Below are 25032 nucleotides of genomic sequence, written 5' to 3'. Positions count from 1 at the left end.
ACAGCGCTTCTTTTAAGGTAGAACTTGCTTCTTCTAAGGCATAACATGCTTCTTCTAAGGCAGAACTCTTCGGAGGAGGTGGTTCTTCTTAATATTGTTGAGGACAATCGATTAGAGATGGCTCCTCTTCATGATAATGTTGAGACCAATTGATGAGAGATGGTTCCTCTTCAAGAGCTTCTATCTAGAAAATGGATTGCTGCAGAATGGGGCTAAGACAGGAATATGAATGATCATATATGGGAGATGGCTCCTCTTCTTGGTACTGTGGAGGCCAATAGGTGGGAGATGGCTCCTCTTGGTATGCTTCTAATTTGGCAATGTATTCTAGTAGCTGCATATTGGCCTCAGTGTGGCTAAGAAAGGAGTATGATTGACCATTGACCATCATTTGCAATAAAGTGTGTGCAAGTGCAAGGTCGATCCACAGGGAATTACGTTGTGTAAAGCAATTTCTATTTAAACTAATCCTATTTTAACCTAGTTCCACAATTGTGTATTCTTTGTTGTGCACAAATAAAATAAACTAAATTAAATGATGGAAAACAATTGATAGAAAAAAAACTAAGGTTTTCTGAATCCACCTCGCGAAATCAAACAACACATTCTTGTATTTTACACACATAACTAACAAACAAATAAGTCTTGTACATTGTTCAAAGTTCCGTTAAAATGCATATTAAATCATTCAATAAATCCAACCGTTAAACTAATCGCAACGAATACCCAATTGAGATCAAATCATCCATTGTATCCGTTTGATATACATATCACATTGGATATCCTTTCTTAATCGAATGATTCGATGTATCCATGGATGAAACACACCGAATATCCAACTTTTTATAAATAAGAGTCACAACATTCAATCAAATGAAATTAATCAAACAATTGATCTGAATTTGAACAACAATTTGATTAAACATCAGAATTTTATAAATAAAATAACAAGAACGTGATTGTTTATCAATGACGAAGCTTCATCTTCAACCCTAGTTGAAGGTTTTAGCCTCTCATGATGACAAAACTCATGATAATGTGAATTGAAATCATAAAAACATAAAACTTACAAAGAGATGCGTAGACAGAGCGTAAGAACGACAACAGGTCAAACATGGGCTCTAAACGGAGCCTCCCAACGTAATGTTACAAGAGAAAACAATGCAATATATACTAAAACCTAGGGTTTTGGTGCTACCATGTCAGCGTGAGTGCGCTCGAGTGCACTCGGGTCTTCAGGTCTTCTGCGGCACAGCGCTTAAAGTTAGGGCTGATGTGGACATGTGCTCGATCGTGGTCTTCCTACGCTCGAGCGCACTTCCATAAATCTTTAACTTCTTCGCAATTTCCCCCTTCAAACCGCAGTTTTCTTTTAACAACCTGCAAAATGCTAAGACACCAAAACTAACGAAAATATCAGAAAATAACAAAGCTAAGGGCTTAACAAATATAAGTTAAGGGGCCCAAATATGCTATATTTGGCACTAATCAAAAACCTCCAAACATACGTTTTGCTAGTCCCTTAGCAAAACAAAATGAAAAACATAACAGAAAATGAAATATAAACCCGTTGTCGTGGGAGAATCGATTGCATTTAGCATATATAACAAGCCTTTTAAACCCCTAGGCATCCCTAGAGGACGAGTGAAGTTTCCTAAGGGTTTAACAACAATGATACCCACAAACATTTTAAGCACTATGTCATTGACAAACACAGATTTCCACACAAACACATGGTTTTCACATCATGAGCAGGTTTAACACAATGAACACCACAATCAAGTCAACCACAAATCATTCAATATCAAAGATGGAATTTTGAGACAATACTTGTTCCAAAAAGTGCAATGTGAGACTAACATACAATCATGAGGCTTCAATTTTTCTCAAAGTTTGGTGTACTTCAAAAGTTATAGGAATTCACTCAAATGAAAACAGCCAAGGCTTAAATCATGACATGCATTTTTTTTGTGTAGGTTGTACAATGCTCGGCTCTTATAAGCTTTTTAATTAACCTATGTAACGAGTGTTGGGCCAGTGACTCCCAAACCAAATGGTTTTAGGGCATTAGATGTAGAAACATCCCTAAGGGCTTAATTACTCAAGTCAAAAAGGCTACAAAGCCAAACTAGCCATACAATTAACCAAATTGAATTTCTCATCTTCTTACGCAAACACTTATATCTTAGTGAGGCATAAGGTCTAGTTACTCAATGAAAAGCTTCAACCTAATTTTTTTTTTTTTTTGATTTTTTTATTCAAGTCAAGGTTTCATCACACTTCATCCTACTAATCTCAAGACACACCCTAATCAAGTTAAATCTTATACCTCACATATTATATGCTAGTGTGCTTGTGATTCAAAAGACTTAGATTCCTAATGATATGTTGTGTTCAAGATGCTAAACAAACAAATGACATGCAAACCATGGTATAGGTGTTACTCATGCCCAATCAACAACATAGCACCAAATTTTTATTTATTTATTTTTTTTCACAAAAACAACAAGAAAAAGACAGAAAATGTCCACAAAAACAACAAGAATAAGACAGAAAATGTCTACCCCACCCCCAAACTAAATTGACACATTGTCCCCAATGTGTCCAGAAATACAGTACCGAAATGGGCGGCGCAAGTCGGGTGTAACATATGAGAACGCTCCCCTAAACTTGAATAGAAGACACTTGTCCTAAAAAACACAACAAACACAAAAACAAAACAAACAAACAAGATCAAATTACAAGGAATAAAAAGATGAGGGTTGCCTCCCACATGCGCTAAGCTTTCAGTCTTCAACCAGACTCTCCATAATAGACGACCATCACTAGGATCCTCCAACAGTGTCGTCTCGATATCCGAACTCTCCAACTCCAAGAATGGTTTCAGCCTTTGTCCATTTTCCTTAAATGTGTTACTATTCTTTGGATCCTCAATCTCAATGGCCCCATGAGGAAAAATGGACCGAATGATAAATGGGCCTGTCCATCAAGATTTGAGCGGACCGAATGATAAATGGGCCTGTCCATCGAGATTTGAGCTTGCTTGGAAGAAGATGCAAGCGTGAATTGTCAAGAATGACTTTCTAACCAAGCTCAAAAGATCGTCTCAAAATGCTTTGGTCATGAGCCTTCTTCATCCTTGCCTTGTATGACCTTGCACAATCATATGCATCATTCCTCAGCTCCTCCAATTCATTGAGTTGGAGCTTCCTTTGTGAGTCAGCATTCGTAATATTGAAGTTCAGCTACTTGATGGCCCAGTATGCTCTATACTCCAACTCCACAGGAAGGTGACATGCTTTTCCGTACACAAGACGATATGGAGAGATGCCAATCGAGGTCTTGAAAGCTGTACGATAAGCCCACAATGCATCATTCAATCGCAGAGACCAATCTTTTCTTATAGGATTGACAGCCTTCTCCAAAATTCTCTTAATCTCGCGATTTGAAATCTACACTTGTCTACTCGTCTGTGGATGATAAGGAGTGGCAACCTTATGCATAATGAAATACTTTGTCATTAGCTGCTCAAAAATCCTGTTGCAAAAATACTTGCCCCCATCACTTATGATTGCTCAAGGCGTACCAAAACGAGAAAAGATAATTTCTTTTAAAAACTAGACCACAATTTTGTGGTCATTGGTCTTGCATGCAACAGCCTCCACCCACTTGTACAAGTAGTCCACAGCAACAAGGATATAGAGGAAACCAAAGGAGTTTGGGAAAGGTCCAATGAAATCAATGCCCCACACATCAAAAATCTCAATAATCAAAATGGGGTGGAGGGGCATCATATTTCTCCAAGAAATACTCCCAAGCTTCTGGCAACGCTCACATGCGGCACTATGCATGAGAGTCATGGAACAGGTAGGCCAATAAAATCCACACTAGAAAATCTTTGCAGCGGTCTTCTTAGCACTAAAGTAGCCTCCACAAGCATGATCATGACAAAAGGAGATGAGATTGGATTGGTCATGCTCAGGTATACACCTCCTAATGATCTGATTGGAACACTACTTGAACAAATAAGGATCATCCCAAAAAAAGTACTTCACCATGGCCAAAAACTTGGACTTATCTTGCCACCCCCAATACAAAGGCATTTGGCCGGTGACAAGATAGTTTACTATATCAGCAAACCACAGTGCAGTAGTGTGAGCGATGTCCATCAATTGCTCATCATGAAAGGTCTCAAAGATGGGGGTGGCATCTTGAGTAAAATCCACAGTCAACCTAGATAAATGATCGGCCACCACATTTTCGGAACTCTTCTTGTCCCGAATTTCTTTGTCGAACTCCTAAAGTAACAAAATCCACTGGATAAGACGAGATTTAGCATCTCTTTTGGAAAAAACATACTTCAATGCCGTGTCTCTGAGTAGATGATGACTTTGGATCCTAACAAATAGGATCTAAACTTGTCCAGCGCAAAAACAACTGCCAACAACTCCTTCTCAGTGGTAGAGTAATTGAGTTGTGCATTGTTCAGAGTCTTGCTCGCATAGTAAATGACATGGGGGAGTCTATCAACAACCTGCCCCAAAACAGCTCCAACTGTATAGTTTGAAGCGTCGCACATAATCTAAAAAGGTACATAATAAGCGCCGAATGTTGCACATGCAAGCCCCTTAATTTGCATATGTTAATTCCTTAGTATTGTTATTTTTTTTATTTTGTTTTGTTTTTGTGTTTCTAGGTGTTTAATAAATATACAAGAAAATCATTGATTTTGGGCTCAAAATGCATTTCAAGTGCTGTAGCAAAAGTACTATAGCAAATAGGCCTCTAAGCATTGAGAAAAAAGACACACTGCTTCTTAGAGCTAAAAATCAAAAAATTGTCTTTGGAGCTTAGAAGATCATGAGCGGCTAAATCCCTTCGTGGGGTGTTGATGTAACCGTATCCAAGCACAATGGTTTGATTGTATTTAATTTCTAGATTTTCAATTTATTCATGTTGATTGTATAACTATGAGAATTGCTACCTTTTGATTCTGTTCTTAATTATTAAATGCAATTGTTCTTAAATTCCAAAATCAATATTTGTGAAATTCTTCTCTTGTCTTAGAAAGTATTTTACTTTTGTTGATCTCAAATCATTCTTGTTTTCTGTGATTATGAGAATGATGGTTATACAATGGGTTTAATTGACATATGATCAATAGGATTTGATAAGCCATGCCTAGGGAAGACGGATTGTACTACACCCTAATTTAGTGTAATTTAGGTAGACAGTATGTGCCAACCGAAGATGAGTAACACTTATTCATTGATTGTATGTATCCTGTTAAAGAATTTGATAATTTATACTTAGGAAAGACGGATCGTACCGCAACTTAGTGATTAGGTGGACGATCTGAGCCAACCGAAGATAGATTATGCTTATTCTTTACTAAGGTAGTTTCTTGTTTATTTATAACATGCATAGAATGAATTTATGGGATTAATTATGATTAGCCATTGTTGTACGGATAGAGGTGAAGTCAATACCCTACACTCTCTCTCTTATTTTAAATCTCTTTTATTTTCATGCATTTTAGTTTTAAAGAAAATCAAATCAATTCCCCTTTTAATTAAGTTAATTTTGATCTTTTGAATTTGATAACAAAACCCCTGTAGTCCTTGAGGTTCGAAACCCTCTCTATAGTTGTATCCTACAAAGATTCGTCCTATTGCAAGTGATTATTTTTATAATTGATATTTTTTTGTCACAAAAATATCACATCAGTACACCCCAGTTGGGTTGCTGAATAATGGGTGTGGACGTCAGAATCTTCTTCAGAGCCCCAAATGCTTGCTTACAATCCTCATCAAACATGAACGAGGTCTCTTTCACCAACAATTTGCACAAGGGCCTCACAATCTTGCTAAAGTCCTGGATGAATCGCCTGTAAAATCCTGCATGGCCTAGAAAAGAACGAACCTCCTTCACCGTACGTGGTGGTGGAAGGTTGGAGATCAGATCCACCTTCGCTTTGTCAACCTCAATCCCACGATGAGAGATGATGTGCCCCAATACAGTTCCTTGCTTCACCATGAAATGACATTTCTCCCAAGTAAGCACCAGGTTCTTCTCCTTGCACCGTACTAAAACCAAAGTGAGGCATTGCAGACACTCCTCAAATGATGAACCGAAGACAGAGAAGTCATCCATGAAAATCTCCAAGAAACGCTCTACCATATCAGAAAAAATACTAATTATGCACCACTGAAAAGTAGGGAGTGCATTGCATAACCCAAAGGGCATGCGACGATAGGCGAACATCCCAAAAGCATAGGTAAACGTCGTCTTCTCCTGATCTTTAGGGTCCACAGGGACCTGGTTATATCCAAAATAACCATCCAAGAAGCAATAGTACTCATGCCCAACCAACCGCTCCACCATTTGATTAATAAATGGGAGTGGAAAATGATCCTTCTTGGTGGTAACATTCAACTTGCGGTATACACACTCTCCATCCTGACTGAATACGAGTTGGCACTAACTCATCATCCTTGTTCTTTACTACTGTCAATCCAAACCGTTTTGGGACGACATGAATCGGGCTCACCCACTTGCTATCAGAAATAGGGTATATAATACCTTGTTAAGTGCCAAAATATTCATATTTTTAGCCCTTAACTTACATGTTTTAATCCTTTAGTTTTAGTTAATTCATGCAATTTTACTTCATTTTTGTATTTTCTTTGTTTTATAGGTTTTTGGAAGAAAAGAATGCGTTTCTGAAAAAATTCCAAGCTTAAAGGGCAAATTGGGAAGACCTAGAAGATATGGTTAAGCTTAGCCAATCATGGTTAAGTTTAATCAAATAAAGGAAAGGATTAATTTGAAATTTCTCAAATTGAAGTCAAATCGGATTGGATGCAAAATTGGATTCTGAACATATCTCAGTATTTTGACCATAACTTTTAGTTCAAATATCCGATTGAGGTAATTCAAGCAGCATTGTAAAGCTAACTCAAAATTATACAAATATTGTGAAATATCATTTTCCCAATTCGGAGCGTCGTAAGGCCAAAATCGCCCCGCCAGATGGGACCGCAATTTTGGGCGAATCCTATTCCGATTTGGACTTGGGTTTTCTTTATCCTAATTGGACTTGGACTTAAATCTCCGAAACTCCTAGGATTACTAGAGCTTGCAGGACTCTCCTAAGCCCCATAAATAGACCTCTAAGCCTCACAATTCAAGAGACAATTTAGGGGACATCCTTGGAAGAGGCACAACTTGGGGAGTGGAATTTGGAGGCTACTTCTAGGAGCGGTTTCGGTTATTTCTTACCTTTTCTCTTGTCTTCTATTTTAACTATGTGTAACTAACTCTTTAGGAGGGCTAGATTGAAGCCCTAATTATGCTTATTTAATATTTCAATATTGGCGCCTTTGTAATGATCATGTTGTGCTATTTAACTTGATTAATACCTGCTTGCATGAATTCCTCATATGTGTATGATCTTGTTATGATCTTGTTATGCATGTAGTATGGACTAGTTACTTAAATCAATTTGGATGGCCGAGTCCTGGGTTTAATAAAAGTAACAAAAGAATCCACACCGCGGTTCTTGGGTTGATCAACATGGGGAACCGGGAGTATACGCCTATGCCCTATACCTCATAAGCATTGGCATATTGTTATATTATCTAAGTATGATTAGTGGTGGATATCAAAGCCCTGCCTTTACCTTTACTTTATCTTTATATCTTTTTATTTTTCTTAATATCAAATCTGTGACAATTTGATATTTTAACGAATTCAAAACAAAATTACAATCCTCGTGGGATCGACCTCGTACTTGCTGCACTATACTATTGTTTTGCTCTTGTGCACTTGCGAGTTAAAACGTACTAAATATTATCTATTAATTTAGGTAGTATTTGGCACAACATACCTACATCTAGCAGCTTGATCACTTCAACTCTCACGACTTCCTGCATAGCTGGGTTGAGCCTTCTCTGTGTCTCCCTCGATGGCTTGCCATTCTTCTCCAAATGTATCTTGTGCATTACCACCGAGGGGCTAATCCCCTTGATATCGTCAATAGTCTAGCCGATAGCTTCCTTTTGCTCACTTAAAACGTCCAATGATTTCTCTTCTTGAGCATCAACCAAATCCGAAGCTATAATCACTGGCAAAGAATCTGCTGGACCGAGGGATTTATACTTAAGATTGTCCGATAGAGGTTTAAGTTCCTTCTTGAGAGGCTTAGGTACTGCTGTCCCCTCCTTTTCACTGCTCACCAAAAGGGCAATCTCCAAAATCGCATCTGCCTACTCAAGTAACTTGTCCAAATCCAAATCATCTCCAAACTAAGCAAGGCATGCCTTCAGGGGGTCCTCTATGCTTGAATCTTCAACAGTCTCCTCCATGATCTCCTCTATCAAGCATACATGTCTCACTTCATCATATTCTAGTGGTTGCTTGCTGATATCAAAGATATTCAGCTCCACTGTCATATTTCTGAAGGAAATCTTCATCACCCCCGTCCTACAATTTATCAGGGCGTTAGCCGTACCTAAGAATGGTCGCCCTAGGATTACTGCTATTTGAATCCCCACATTTTAAACCGGCTCTGTGTCTAGCACAATAAAATCCGTGGGGAAATAAAACTTTTCTACCTTGATCAAAACATCCTTAATTATTCCTTGTGGCACCTTCACTAACCTGTCAGCCAATTGGAGTGTCATCGATGTGGGTTTCAATTCCCCTAACCCCAACTATAAGTAGACTGAGTAGGGCAAAAGATTTACACTCGCTCCAAGATCCAATAATGCCCTCTCAATTTGACTGACTCCTATTAGCAAGAAATAGTAGGACACCCAGGGTCCTTGTACTTGATGGGCAACTTGCATTGTAGGATTGAGCTAACCTGCTCGGTCAGGAATGCCTTCTTTGGGACATTTGTCCTCCTCTTGACAGTTATCAAGTCCTTCAAGAACTTGGCATATGACGGCACTTGCTAGATGGCATACAAAAATGGGATATTGATTTGGACTTGCTTGAACACCTCCAGAATGTCCTCAAACTTCCCTCCTTTCTTAGGTACACGCAACCTTTCAGGGTAAGGTGCTTTGGGCACAAATGACCTAGGAGGATCCTCAACAGCTGGTTTGGCTTTAGATGGCTTAGTATCTCTCTTCTCCTTGTTGCCACTCTCTTGCCCTTGTGGCACAGTAGGGTTCTCTTCAGGCAGAACCACTTGATTGTCCACTTGTCTCCCTCACCTAAGTGTGACAATCGATTGCACCTGCTCTTGTCCATGCATAGGTTCCGAAGAACTTCCAACCGCATACTATCCCTTCAGGTTGGGCACGGGCTGGCTAGGGAACTTTCCCTTCTCTCTTTCACCCAAGTGACTTGCGATTTGACCCATTGGACTCTCTAGCTTGGCAATCACTTGGGTGTTTACCATTGTCGCGCTCCTCACTTCACTGATGGATTGGCCAGTCATCTTCACAAAGTCCTTTAGAGTTTCCTCCAATGACTGTAAAATCGACGTTGGCACTTGAGTGTGAGCTTGGTAAGCAGGTGATGGCGCTGGCTGGGCCGAGCGACCATTAGTCGGAACCGGTGGAAGAAATTTGGAAGGGTATTGATTGTGAGCATGATGAGGGGCTCCTCCCTGATTCACCGATTGGTTCTGCTTCCATGAGAAATTAGGGTGGTTCTACCACCCTGGATTGCATGCCTTGAAGTATGGTCCATTTGACTGCTTCTGATAGTCATTGAAAGCGTTCACTTGTTCCATAGGATACTCGACAAAAGCTGGCATGGACGGATAGTTCTGTGCTAAGTGCATAGGACTAGCACAGATGGAACGGCAATCAACATTGAAAGTGTTGGCAGCATTGATGGACTGGCCCACAGCAAGAGAGTCAACCTTCTTGGTGAGGGCATCTATCTTTATCCTCAAACCAGTGTCCTCCTTAATCTCATAGATGCCTCCTTTCTTGGGAGTACGGGTGGACCGGTCCCGACAACTTGAAAAATCCCACTACTGTGAGTTGTCGAACAACTTGTCAAATGCCGTGTACGCTTCATCCCTTATCACACTTAAAAATGTCCCCCGTTCATAGACTCGATCATGCTACGGTTGGATGGAGTCAATCCTTGGTATAAAAACTGAACGAGTCTCCACTTCTCATATCCATGAGGAGGGCACTTTATCAGCAGATCCTTAAAACGCTCCCAACTTTCAGAAAATTTCTTATCTTCCTCCTGAGTCAAAGAGCTAATCTCCTTACGGCTCTCATTCATTTTCGACATCGGGAAAAACTTGTTGTAAAACTTGTTTAACAAGATTTCCCAAGATGTAATTGATCCGGGCAAGTTGGAATTCAACCATGCCCTGGCTTTATCGTGTAGAGAGAAAGGGAAGAGTCTAAGGTGGATAGACTCTTTAGAGAAATTTTGAAACTTGAAAGTGGCATAGATGTCCTTGAATTTCATTACATGATTGTAAGGATTTTCAAGTTCCAGGCCATGGAACGAGGGTAGGAGTTGGATGACTTGTGGCTTCAGATCAAAATGGGTGGCAATGGTTGGTTGCAACACTATGCATGAAGGGGAGTTACTCACAACGAGTGCAAACAAATCCTTAAGGGATGTAGTGCAATCTACATTCCAAGCTCTAGCTTGCTCCACATTCTCAGCTCTCGCATCCTCATGTACATTTGATGGTATGTTATCTCCCATCTCAACTGGCGCTCTCCAATTTCTCCTAAGGGTTCTATAAATGTCGGGATCTAAGGGTATCAACTCTAGATTCAAGGATCTCCAACCAAGCATACACCAAACAAAAACTCTAAAATAAACTAACTAACAAGAAAAAAAATATTCACAAAATGAGAGAAAACAAAAACAAAAAACAAAACAAAAACAGAAACAACTATTCACTAAATAAATCAAAAAGAAAAAATGAAAAACTTTCCTACTTAGTTGTTTCTAGTGCGCTCGAGCGAAGTGACTTGCGCATGAGCGTACGCCTGCCTTGTGCTTGAGCTCAAGCTTGGAAAGATCGAGCACAAATGTGCGTGATACTTGTTGACTTGGGCACGAGTGCGCTCGAGCCTACGAAGGTGCGCTCGAGTGTCTTGGCAGGGACGAAAATTCACCGAAACTGCAGACAAATCAGACACAATTTTTTTATTTTATTTTATTGTTAGATAATCACATAAACAAACAAAGATAAAATAAAATTGGAAAAAGAAAATCAAACAAAAATCTACCTAAACTAGTAGAAAAATAAAATCAATTCAAATAAAAAATCAATTTTCACAAGACAAACAATTCCCCTGGAACGGCGCCAAAAACTTCTTGTGAGTTTTAAAATGATACTCGCAAGAGCACTAGTCGTTTGCAATAAAGTGTGTGCAAGTGCGAGGTCGATCTACAGGGATGTGCGTCGTGAAAATCAATTTCTATTTAAACTAATCCTATTTTAACCTAGGTCCGCAATTGTCTATTCTTTGTCGTGCAAAAATAAAATAAACTGAATTAAATGATGAAAAAAAATTGATAGAAAAACAATATGGCTTTCCGAATCCACCTCGCCAAATCAAACAACACATTCTTGTATTTTACACACATAACCGACAAACAAATAAGTCATGTACATTGTTCAAAGTTCCATAAAAATGCATATTAAATCATTCGATGAATCCAACCGTTAAATAAATCACAACAAATACCCAATTGAGATCAAATCATCCACTATATATGTTTGATATACAAATTACAATAGATATCCGTTCTCAATCGAATGATTCGATGTATCCATGGATGAAACACATTAAATATTCAAGTTTTTTATAAATAAGAGTCACAACAGTCAATCAAATGAAATTAATCAAACAATTGAACTGAATTTGAACAACAATTCGATTAAACATCGGAATTGTATAAATAAAATAACAAGAACGTGACTGTTTATCAATGACGAGGCTTCATCTTCAACCTTAGTTAAAGGTTTTAGCCTCTCATGTTGACAAAACTTAAGATAATATGAATTGAAATCATAAAAAACATAAAACTTACAAAGAGAAACGTAGACAGAGTGTAAGAACGACAATAGGTCAAAAATGGGTTTTAAACGGCGCCTCCCAACGTAACGTTACAAGAGAAAATAATTCAATATATACTAAAACCTAGGGTTTCGGTGCTGCCATGTCAGCATGAGTGCACTCGATCACACAATGGGTGCGCTCGGGTCTTCCTGCACTCGGGCACACTTCTAGAAATATTTGGACGTGCGCTGCTTGTTAGGACTGATGTGGACGTGCACTCAACCGTGGTTTCCCCGCGCTCGAGCGCAGTTCCAGAAATCTTTGACTTATTCGTAATTTCCCCCTTCAAACCACAGTTTTCTCTTAACAACCTGCAAAACGCTAAGACACCAAAACTAACGAAAATATTAGAAAATAACAAAGCTAAGGGCTTAACAAATACAAGTTAAGGGTTCCAAATATGCAATACTTGGCACTCATCAGTGCGGTTCATCAAATTGTGGAGGAGGATTTCTAGAAAATTGAGCTTGCCATGAGAAATTGAACTATTGGCTCCATGTTAGGTTATAGGAATCCAAATAGTCATCATCCCCGGGTCTAGAAAATGAGGTGTTCATATGCCTATAAGAATAGTTAAAAAATTGTCTTGTTGAAGGACAATCTATAACATGGTGATAAGGGTTATGGCAATATGAACATGGTTCATGGGGTGTCCGAATGTTTCCCCACATGAGTAAAACAACAAAAAGAAAATTAAATAACAAAAGAAAAATAAAAACAAAAATAAAAAGTAAGACTCACAAACTACCTGAAGTGCTGGAACATAGGTGCTGTCTGATAGTGTGCTTGATCGCACTGGTTGGTGCGCTCGATCGCACTCGAGGCAGAACTGCAAAAAAGAAAGGAAAAAACAGTGTCTTCGGTGTAGCTGTTTGGCTTTGCACTTGATTGCCCTATAGCATTGCGCTTGATCGCACCACTGCAGAACGGAATTAAAATTCAAGAAACCAAGTAATAAGAAAATTAAAATTAAATAAAATTACCTAAGGGAAAACAAATTCTAAACAAAATTAAACAATCCCCGGCAATGGCACCAAGAACTTGTTGTGCCAAATACTCCCAAATTTAATAGATAATAATTGGTAAGTTTTAACTCACAAGTGCACAAGATCAAATGATAGTATAGTGCGGCAAATACGAGATCATTCCCACGAGGATTGTCGATTTTGTTTAGAATTGATTGTCACGAAATTGATATGTTCAAAAAGAAATAAAGATAATTGAAAGGGTAGGGCTTTGATATCCACCACTAATCATACTCAATTAATATAACAATATGCCAATGCTCAAATCATATCAAGATTACCTAATGTTTGCCAACCTAAGGGCATGGGTGTCTACTCCTTAAGCTATTGATTTTACTGGGTGTCCACTCTAATTCTTTTCTTTCTTAAAGGATTTAGCATGGGTGACTACAAAGTTGTTCTTTAAGAAAGCATAAATCTGTGAAAATCGAAAAAAACATGAAACCTAGGGCATGGGTGTCTGCTCCCGGTTTTCCATGTTGATTAACCCAAGAACCCCTGAGGAGATTCTTTTGTCACTCAACTAAGCCCAGGACTCGGTCATCCAAATTAACTTAAATAACTAATCCATACCACATGCTTACGTTGATCAGGCACATTCATATGAAGAATTTGATAAAACAGGAATTAATCAAGTTAAGCATGATCATATGATTATCACAAAGGCGTCAATATTGAAATATTAGAGAAACATAATTGGGGCTTCAATATGGCCCTACTAAAGTATTTAGTTACACATAATTAAAATAAAGGGAAAAGAAAGAACCTCCAAATTCTCCTCTCCTAGCAAGCATATAAAAATTTGTCTATTGAATGGTCCCTTGAGTTGTGAGGCTTAGAGGTCTATTTATAGGGCTTAGGAGAGTCCTAGAAGCCCTAGTAATCCTAGGAAATTTGGAGGTCTAGGTTCTATTACAACTAGGACCTAGAAATCCAAGTTTGGGAAGGAAAAGGACTCTTGCTGCGTGTCTGAGAGTTCCAGCGCCCGAGTGCACTCGATCGCATGGGTGGTGTGTTTGATCACACTCCTGCGATCGATCTCTAGTGTTGCACACTTGAGTGCATATGCGCTCGAGCCTAAGCAATGTGCGCTCAAGCGCACTGGCTGGGCTCTCCCTCTTGATCCAAGACTTTTAGCTTTTTTCCAATTTTATCCTTTATGCTCGAACTTTCTAGAATACTTCATTTTCTTCCAAAAACCTATAAAACACAAAAAACACAAAAAGGAAATAAAATATCACAAAATAATCAAAACTAAGAAATTAACAAATGTAAATTAAGGGCTAAACTATGTATATTTTGGCACTTTACATAATCCTAACAAAGAAACTTTCTGCGCTCGAGCGCAGATACGATCAAGCGTGCGTGCCCTGCACTCGATCCAGCTTCCAGAATTCAACTTCTTCCCCTTCTTTCGCAATTTTCACATAAAGACCGCATTTTTTTCTCAATGACCTGCAATACATTACATTAAAGGTCAAAATTGTATAAACAAAACATACAAATATGCAAACAAACCAATGGTGACGCTTCATCTTCAACCTTAGTTGAAGATTCTAGCCTCTCATGACTACAAGTATAGAAACACTAATTGCATTCATGGAAACAAAGAAACTTACAAAGGAAGATCGTTTCGGAGCTACAAAATGTCATAAAGTCAAAAATTACACTGAACGGTGCCCCTTGGGTGGCTTCTCCTCGTTTCCCTAGAAAAATATGACTTTTATAAGCTAATTTAGGGTTTCAGGGTTTTTCAGGGCAAACGAGTGCACTCGAGCGCACCCTAGGTGGGCTCGATCCCACTTGTGCAACTTTAAGCTCTTCTACGGCGTAGCACATGGGCATTGCTTGCTTGGGAGTATGCGGGTGTGCACCCGAGCATTCCCTTTCTATGCTCGAGCGTAGATGCAATCGAGCGTGGGTGCCATGCGCTCGATCCAGCTTCCAGAATTCAACTTTTTCCCCTTCTTTTGCAATTTTCACATGAAGACCACATTTTTCTCTCAATGACCTGCAAAACACTAAGACACCAAAACTAACCAAAACATCATAAAATAATAATGCAAAAGGCTTAGCAAATGAAAATCAAGGGGTCCAAATATGCAATATTTGGCACTCATCACACGCATTGTGTGATTGAGCCCACTCAGGATGCATGTCTAGACTCTGAAAAGGCCAGTCCAGATGGACCACTTATCAGACATGTTCCAGCAGCTATTTTTTAGGTTAAAGTCCCAAGAAAACCCTAGAAAAGCCCTATAAATAGGGTGACATTAGATAATAATATGGTGCTGCATAGTCCGAAATTCCACACCTTTTCTCCCCTTTAGCTTAGTTTTTCGTTAGGATTAGGATTTATTTTCCATAGTCATGTGTAAGTAAATTCTCAACTAAGGTTGAGAATGAAGCCTCACCAATGAAGAGCAACATCATTTTCACGTAAGTTAATATTATCCGATTTTATTGACTTTTAGTATTTCAATTGTTTTACTTCAAATCAATTATTGAGATGATTCTTGGATATTTTTTGTGATTTACGAATACATCTGATGATTTGAGACAGTTTCATTCAATTGATTGCTTGGATTTTTATTTATCAAAATATTGGATATTCATTGTGTTTCGTTCTACGGATACATATGACGATTTGGTTTAAATTGGATATCTCTTGTGATTTACAGACACATTTGATAATTTAATTTAAACTGGATATCTTTTGTGATTTGTGCAAAGAACATATTCAGTGAATGATTTGATTAATCTTTGAAGCATAGTAGAACATATATAAGATTTTATTTATGAGAACTTCGGACAATATTGATGAACATGAAATATGTTGCTATGATTTTGTGAGTATGGATTCCAAAACCTTAGTATTTTATCTTTTGACTACTTTACTTTGTTTAATTTATATTTTCTTTTAATTCAAAAATAAAACCTTTGTCGAAACTAGGTTAAGATTTAATTAGTTTAGATATATTTAGCTTTCAAGAACACAATTCCCTATGGGATCGACCTTGCACTAGCAATCCTTTTACTGCAAACGATTCGTACACTTGCGAGTAATTAAAATTTTCACAACAGCCTGGTTTTACTGATTTGGCTGGGCATCGTGATTTTGCTGAACCTTTGCCCGAACTTGGTTGCTGGAGTGCATTTCGACTGCCATACCGGATATTATTTATGAGAAACGAAATTATCATTCCCACAGACGGCACGAAACTGTTGGAACAGTTTCTGGTATGGTGTGAACGCGTCTTCCATGATCCAACCTAAAAAGCTAAATGAGGTAAACACGAAGAGAAAGCGCCCTGTGTTGAGCGTGATCTCCCTCCGAAGCTTAAGTAAGGTCTCTGAGAAAAGTATATGTATTCTCTAAAGATTTCGGTGTCTCCATTGATACTTGGGGTTCAGCCTATAAATAGGCTAATAGATTTACCCAGACTAGGACTCTATCCTCGATCTTATTTGAGCCTATTAGCCTTCTTATCCGAGCTGTGTAGCTTGATTTGAATGAAGGGTAGTGGTTGTGTATGAACTCTAACACTATCCTTATGATATTGGATAATCATGAAGGGAGTCCACAACTCAATGGGAATCAACCCTCGTATGCCGTAAGTTGATTTAGTAGCTATGCTTGATTGTAGCAATAAGATAATCCCCGGGAACCTAGGGGATTTATAGGCTCGAGGAATATATCCTCGGGTAGCCAATCCTCGGGTGACCGAGCCTCGATAATATTTGTCTCCCCTCTACTGATGACTTCTATGGGCAAGATCTTCATCAATTATGGACCACGCTTATAGGGATTTAGCCCAGGGTTTGTTATTGGGCTATGGGCCTTTGCCTTACTGGGCCATTGTTGTGCAAATTTATTTAACTCGCAAGTGCACGAATCAATTGTAGTTAATGGATCGCAAGTGCGAGGTCGAACCCACAGGGAATTGTATTCTTACAAACAATTTTAAATCTAAATTAATTAAATCCTAATCTAGTTCCAAATTTTTGAGAGATTTTTCTGTTTGAATGAAAAAAAACAAAAGCATGAGCAATTTAAAGTGATTGAAATCTTATGACGAAACACTAAAGTTTCAGAATCCACACTCACAAATTCATAACAACATAATTTCATGATCTATAATATTCCCCAAAGTTCTCACATATAAATCTTAAGTTTGTTTTACTATTGCTTCAAAGAATTAATCAAAAGATCCCATGTATCCATTCATAACCCAAATCACAAAAGAAATCCAATATTCGATCAAATCATTAACTGTATCCGTAAATCACAAGAAAATATCCAATCTTTATCAAAACATCAATTGTATCCAGAGAATAAATCACAGGGGAAATCCAATTTTTAACAAAGAAAACCAAGCAATCAATTATATTGAATAATCTTAAATCATCAAGTGTATCCTTGAATCACAAAAGATATCAAAGAGTTATTCAATCCAATTGATTAGAAGTAAAACAATAGAGCAATTAAACCATTAAATTGGGAAATATTACATACATGAAACAAAGTTGCTAATCATAAGTGAGGCTTCATCTTCAACCTTAGTTGAAGGTTTAGCCTCTCATGTTATTGAAAGACAAAACAAAATTGATTGAATTCATAATGTAAAATCGAGTACTTACAAATAAGAATCACAAAGTAGAGATTCAAAAGTTAGGAAAACCTTAAACTCTCTTCTTTCTCCTCTGCAATCTTCAAATTCGTAGCCCCCTCAACTAATCTGATAATTCCCTATTTATAGACCTAAAACTTAGGGTTTTACAAGTTGAAATCGGATACAATTCATCCAGGTTTGTACCATTTAATTACGGGACGATTTTGGAATAGTAAACGTCCGAATTAGGAAAATATTTCACAATGAATTGTAGTATTTTGAGTTAGCTTTCCAACGCCACTTGAATCACCTCAATCGGATATGTGAGCGAAAAGTTATGATCAAAATACTGAAACGTGTAGAATCTGAATTTGAATCCAATTCGAAATTTTATCCAATCTTATCCTTAATCCGATTTACCCATTTCTTGGATTTGGTTAAACTTAACCACATCATCTAGGTCTTCTCAAAGTATATTTTCTTCAACACCAACAAAATACTAAAAACACAAAACTAACACAGAACATCAGATAATAACACAGCTAAAGGATTAACACAAGTAAATTAAGGGGTCAAAATATGCAATATTTGGCACACATCAAACACCCCCAAACTTAACTTTTGCTAGTCCCTTAGCAAAACAAAACAAAAAATAGAATGAAAACAAAACAAAGCAAAACATAAATCCTCTTTCGTGGGAGAGACGATTGCATTTAGCATATGCAACAAGCCTTTTAAACCCCTAGGCATCCCTAGTGGACGAGTGAAGTCTCGTGAGGGCTTAATAGGAATGATACCCACAAACATTGTAATACTATGTTGTTAACAAAAAAGAAGTTTCACATAAACCATGGTTCTCATTCATGAGCAAACTTAAAAAGACAAACACCATCATCACTATCAAAAGGAAATCCAGAATCAAATCACTCATAAATGAACAATTTAGACTTCATATGTTCTGAAATGTGTAAAGTGTAATTAGCATACAATCATGAAGCTTTCAGCTTAAACTCAAGACAAGTTCCATAAAATTTGTAAGAATCCCTAACAGATGAAACAACCAAGGCAAGATATGCAACTTTTTTTTTTTTTTTTTAACAGACTTTGTAGTGTCTAACTCCTTTAAGCTTTCTAATTGACCCATGTAACAAGTGTTAGGCCAATGACTCCCAAGCCAGGTGGCTTTAGGGCACTAGATGTAAAACATCTCTAAGGGCTTAGTAACTTAAGTCAACAAGGCTACGAAGACTAGCCATATCTTAAATCAATATTGAATTTCACACCTTTTGACACGAACACTCAATGCTTAATGAGGCAAGAGGTCCGGTTACTCAACGAAAAACTCAACATGATCTTTCTTTTCTTTTTCCTTCTCTTTTTATTTATTTATTTTTTTTTTTTATATCTTGCAAGCCAATGGTTATTCATCAATAGGTCATCCAACAAATCTCAAAGAGAACAAGCTTAAGCTCAAACATCATACCTCACAGAAAACATGCTAATGTGCTCATAAAAATTTATCTCAAAACAAGTGAAATCTCTTTTACCCAAAAATAAGTCAAAGGACTTAGACTCCAAATGACATAATGATGTGTTCAACCCTTTAAGCAAGCTAATGAAATGCAAACCACAGTCACAGTTTAACTCAAACTTGACAAAAACATAGCATAATTAATTTTTTTTTTTTTTTTTCAAATTTTTTTACACAAAAAGACAAATAAAACTAAACAAATAAAAACAAAAATAAATAGACAAAGATAGACAAAGTGTTTTTCCCATACCCCCAAACTTGAATCACACATTGTCCTCAATGTAGGCAGAAACACAATACCAAGAGGTATAAGGAACCAGAGTGAGCAAAGAGACGACCCCCAAACTTACTCATAATAACACCTGTCCTGAAAAACACAAAAATAAAACAAAAACGAAGATAGACGAAACAACACAAAAAATGACTAAAAATACCAAAGAAAAAGGAATGCCTTCCATAAGCGCTAAGTTTACAGTCTTCAGCTAGACTTTTCACCGCTGATGATTAAGTAGACGACGTAGGATCTTCCAAAGGCAATTCCTCACTCTCCGAAATTTCCAGTTCCAAGAATGGCTTCAACCGCTCACCATTGACCTTGAGAGCACTTCCATTCTTAGGATCCTGGATTTCGATGGCTCCATGAGTAGAAACTGCACGCACTATGAATGGTCCAGTCCATCGGGATTTGAGCTTTCCTGGAAACAGATGCAGACGTGAGTTGTAAAGGAGGGCTTTCTGACCAACTTCAAATGATCTTCTCAAAATGTTTTGGTCATGGATCTTCTTCATCTGATCTTTGTATAGCTTGGCACAGTTGTAGGCATCATTCCTCAATTCTTCTAATTCATCTAGCTGTAACTTCCTTTGCTCACCAGCCTTGGTGAGGTTGAAATTTAGCTGCTTTATAGCCCAATAAGCCCGGTGCTCCAATTCCACAGGGAGGTGACAAGCCTTGCCATACACGAGTCGGTAGGGAGACATGCCAATTGGAGTCTTGAATGCAGTCCGGTATGCCCACAGAGCGTCATTGAGTCGAAGAGACCAGTCCTTCCTTGTCGGGTTCACCGTCTTTTCTGATATCCTCTTGATTTCTCTGTTGGATATCTCAACTTGCCCACTTGTCTGAGGATGGTAGGGAGTTGCAACTTTATGAGTAATACCATACTTCTTCATGAGTTGCTCAAAATATCGGTTGCAGAAATGCTTCCCCCCATCACTGATGATGGCACGTGGTGTCCCAAAACGTGCAAACACATTTTCCTTCAAAAATTGCAACACGACTCTGTGATCATTAGTCTTGCAGGCAATAGCCTCCACCCACTTGGAAACATAATCCACCGCCACAAGGATGAAAAGATACCCATAAGAATTAGGGAAGGGACCCATGAAATCAATGCCCCAAACATCAAATAGCTCCACAATAAGGATCGGGTTCAGCGGCATCATATTCCTTCTTCCAATGCTCCCCAACTTCTGGCATCTATCACAGGCTGAACAGTAGGCATGGGCATCACGAAAAATGGAGGGCCAATAGAATCCACTTTGAAGAATCTTCGCCGCGGTCTTTTTAGAACTGAAGTGGCCTCCACATGCATGATCATGGCAAAAAGATAGGACATTTTGCTGGTCATTTTCAGGAATGCATCTCCTTATAATCTGATCTGGGCAGTATTTGAACAGGTAAGGATCATCCCAAAAGAAGTACTTCGCCCCAGCCAAGAATTTTGATTTGTCTTGCCTAGTCCAATGTGATGGCATTTGGGCAGTGACAAGGTAGTTCACTATGTCTGCGAACCATGGTGCATGATTTTGAGATATGTGCATAAGTTGTTCATCAGGGAATGTCTCAGCAATCGGCACAGCATTTTCATTGAAGTCGACAACCAGCCTAGATAGATGGTCAGCTACCACATTCTCGGAACCCTTCTTGTCCCGAATTTCAATATCAAACTCTTACAGCAACAGAATCCACCGGATGAGACGAGATTTAGCATCTTTCTTTGACAATAGATATTTCAGTGCAGCATGATCCGAGTAGACTAAGACTTTAGACCCTAGCAAGTAAGATCTAAACTTATCCAGAGCAAACACTACAGCTAACAACTCCTTTTCAGTAGTGGAGTAGTTAAGTTGTGCATCATTCAGAGTCTTGCTGGCATAGTATATGACATGCGGAATCTTCTCTACTCGCTGACCCAAAACGGCTCCCATAGCATAATCAGAGGCATCACACATTATCTCGAACGGAACCCCCCAATTAGGTGGCTGAATGATTGGTGTAGAAGTTAAGGTCTTTTTCAGAATCTCAAAGGCTGTCTGGCACTTGTCGTTGAAGTCAAAAGGAACATCTTTTGCCAATAGATTACATAGAGGTCTTGCTATCTTGCTGAAGTCCTTGATGAATCCTCTGTAGAACCCAGCATGTCCCAGAAATGACCGAATCTCCTTAACTGTCCACGGGGGCGGAATGTTAGATATCAAATCAACCTTAGCTCTGTCAACCTCGATACCTTTGTGGGAAATTACATGCCCCAAAACAATTCCTTGTTTCACCATGAAGTGGCATTTTTCCCAATTCAGAACCAAATTCTTCTCCTTGCACCGTACCAACACCAATGTGAGATGATGTAGACATTCCCCAAATGATGAACCAAAGACTGAGAAGTCATCCATGAAGATCTCCAGGTGACGTTCAACTATATCTGAAAAGATGCTGATCATACATCGCTGAAAAGTGGCGGGTGCATTGCACAATCCAAACGGCATACGGCGATAGGCAAACGTACCGAACGGACAAGTGAAAGTAGTCTTCTCTTGATCTTCGGGGTCCAGTGGAATTTGGTTGTAACCGGAGTAACCATCAAGGAAACAGTAGTACTCATGGCCTGCCAATCTCTCCATCATCTGATCGATGAAAGGTAGAGGAAAATGGTCTTTTCTTGTCACGGCATTTAACTTCCTGTAGTCAATGCACACTCTCCATCCTGACTGCACACGAGTGGGGACCAACTCATTTTCCTTGTTCTTGATAACTGTAATCCCTGCCTTCTTCGGCACCACATGAATGGGACTCACCCATTTGCTGTTAGAGATTGGGTATATGATTCCCGCATCCAGAAGTTTAATTACCTCTGCTCGAACTACCTCTTGCATGGTCGGATTCAACCGTCTCTGTGGCTCGCGAGAAGTTTTAGCATTTTCTTCCAGATGAATCTTATGCATCACTACTGTAGGGCTGATTCCTTTGATATCTTCTATTGACCACCCGATTGCTTCTTTATGCTCTCTCAAAACTTCTAACACCTCATGTTCCTGATCACTATCCAAATCGGCAGCAATGATCACAGGCAGAGATTCTATAGGATCCAGATACTTGTACTTCAGGGTGTCTGGTAGAGGCTTCAACTCCCGCTTGACAGGCTCAGCTGCTAATGAAGATGGATCAGGGGACGATGTCAAAGTAATTTCTGTAGTCTCTGTCTTTATCTCAGGAGTTGAGTCTAACAAGGCGTCAGCTTGTTCCAATAAAGTGTCTAGTGCCATGTCACTTCCCAGTGCAATTAGGCATTCTCCCAAGGGGTCTTCAATATCTGATTCATTGACAGTTTTCTCTACTATCTCCTCAATTAAGCATGTGCTTCTGACCTCCTCATACTCAAATGGCTGCTTGCTGATATCAAAGATGTTCAGTTCCACTGTCATGTTTCCAAATGATATCTTCATGACTCCAGTTCTACAGTTGATTAGCGCATTAGCTGTAGCTAAAAAGGGACGCCCTAATATGATTGGAACTTGAATTTCTGCATTTTTCGTCTCTGTATCTAAGACAATGAAGTCCACAGGGTAGTAGAACTTATCAACTTTGATCAGCACGTCTTCAATAATTCCCCTTGGAACCTTCACAGATCTGTCAGCCAACTGAAGTGTAATTGAAGTGGATTTCAACTCTCCCAATCCCAACTAAACAAATATTGAATATGGCAGTAGATTTACACTGGCCCCCAAATCCAACAGAGCTTTCTCAACTCGATTGTCACCAATCTTGCAAGCAATGGTAGGACATCCAGGGTCCTTATACTTTACAGGCATCTTGTATTGCAAGATAGAGCTGACCTGCTCAGTCAGGAAAGCTTTCTTGGGGACGTTCGTCTTTCTCTTGATGGTGACCAAATCCTTCAGAAATTTGGCATAAGAAGGCACTTGCTGGATGGCATCTAGGAATGGAATGTTTATCTGCACTTGCTTGAACACTTCCAAAATATCATCGAACTTCGAGCTCTTCTTTGGTGGTTTCAGTCTTTCTGGATACGGAGCTTTGGGTATATACTTTTTGGAAGGATCCTCAGTAATCGGAATGGCAATGTCCGGTCTTGTGTCTTCCGCAGGCTTGTCCAGGTTTTCCTTCTCTTCTGCAGCCTTAGTGGCCTCTTCAGGCATGACCACTTGATTATCCACCTGTTTGCCTGACCTCAAAGTAGTGATGGCTTGTACATGCTCCTGACCATGCATAGAGGCAGAGGAACTTCCAACCACAAATTGCCCTTTTGGGTTAGGCACGGGTTGACTAGGGAACTTCCCTCTTTCTCTTTCCCCCACTTGATTTGCTATCTGGCCAACTTGTCCTTCTACCTTGATCATAGCCTGCTTAAGTTCTTGTATGTCTCTGTTGTTGGCCATGTTGGAATTCCTCATTTCCTGTACGGCTTGATTGGTGAAACCTTTTAGCTCTTGTATATCTTGGGAATTGCTCAGGGTAGTATTCTTCATATCTTGCTTTATCTCTTGTATGTTCTTATCCATTGATTGCATGAATGCTTTCATCATGTCTTCCAGTGATGACTGTGGTGCAGGCACTTGAGTGGTAGACTGATAAACAGGCGGTTTTGCTTGGTGAGATGGCCTGAACTGATTTTGAGCTTGAGTGGAGGTATCTCTTTGGTTCAATGGCTGATTCTGCTTCCAAGAGAAATTTGGGTGATTCCGCCACCCTGGATTGTACGTTTCAGAAAACGGTCTAGTGGTGGGTTTTCTGTAGTCATTGAAGGCATTGACTTGCTCAGTTGGGTACTCTGTTGACAAAGTTGGGCAATTTTGAGTGAAGTGCGTTTGACTATCACATAACCCGCATGCATCAACTTGGTAAGTATCTGCTACATTCAATGGTTTGTTTAACACCATAGTGTCAAACTGACGCCTGAGAACCTTGAACTCCTCCCTTAATTCAGCATCATTCCTCACCTCATAAATGCCTCCTGTCTTGGGAGTGGGTTGTTGTCTGTCCCAACTATCTTGAAAATCCCATTGTTGTGCTCGTTCAGCCATTTCGTCTAAAGTTTTATAGGCTTCATCCCCAGTAAGACTTAAGAATTCTCTACCATTCATCGTCTCAAGCGAGTTTTGCTCACTTGGTGTTAGTCCCCTATAGAAAATTTGAACTAGCACCTCATTCTCAAACCCGCGGGGTGGGCATTTTATAGTAAGCTCTTTAAACTTCTCCCAGCTATCGGTGAATCTTTCCCCTTCTTTTTGTCTGAAATTGGTGATCTGTAGACGGAGGGCATTGATTTTGGAAATTGGGAAGAACTTGTGGTAAAACTTGCTTTGCAACATATCCCAAGAAGTGATAGATCCAGGTCTATTGTTGAGTAGCCAGGATTTCGCCCTATCATGTAGGGACAGAGGGACAGAGGGAATAACCGAAGGCGCACCGCTTCTGCTGGGGCATTTTGTGTATTAACAATGTCGCAAATTTCCAAAAAAATCCTCACATGAACATATGGATCCTCATTCTCTAATCCTCT

General features: G+C 39.1%; 1 non-coding gene and 1 pseudogene across 1 annotated transcript; both read left to right on the top strand.

Annotated features, from left to right (window-relative positions):
* The first annotated feature begins 10141 nt into the window (after positions 1-10141).
* Positions 10142-10223, top strand: LOC132168302 (small nucleolar RNA R71; annotated as a pseudogene).
* A 14460-nt stretch (positions 10224-24683) lies between these two features.
* On the top strand, positions 24684-24790 carry LOC132168306 (small nucleolar RNA R71). The gene has a single exon (XR_009438822.1). It is a non-coding gene; the product is annotated as a small nucleolar RNA R71 (small nucleolar RNA).
* The last annotated feature ends 242 nt before the right edge of the window (positions 24791-25032 follow it).

Source organism: Corylus avellana, chromosome ca1, assembly GCF_901000735.1.
Source record: "Corylus avellana chromosome ca1, CavTom2PMs-1.0".
Lineage (NCBI taxonomy): Eukaryota > Viridiplantae > Streptophyta > Magnoliopsida > Fagales > Betulaceae > Corylus > Corylus avellana.
The sequence above is the reverse complement of the archived record's forward strand: the minus strand, read 5'-3'. Positions and strand labels throughout refer to the sequence as shown.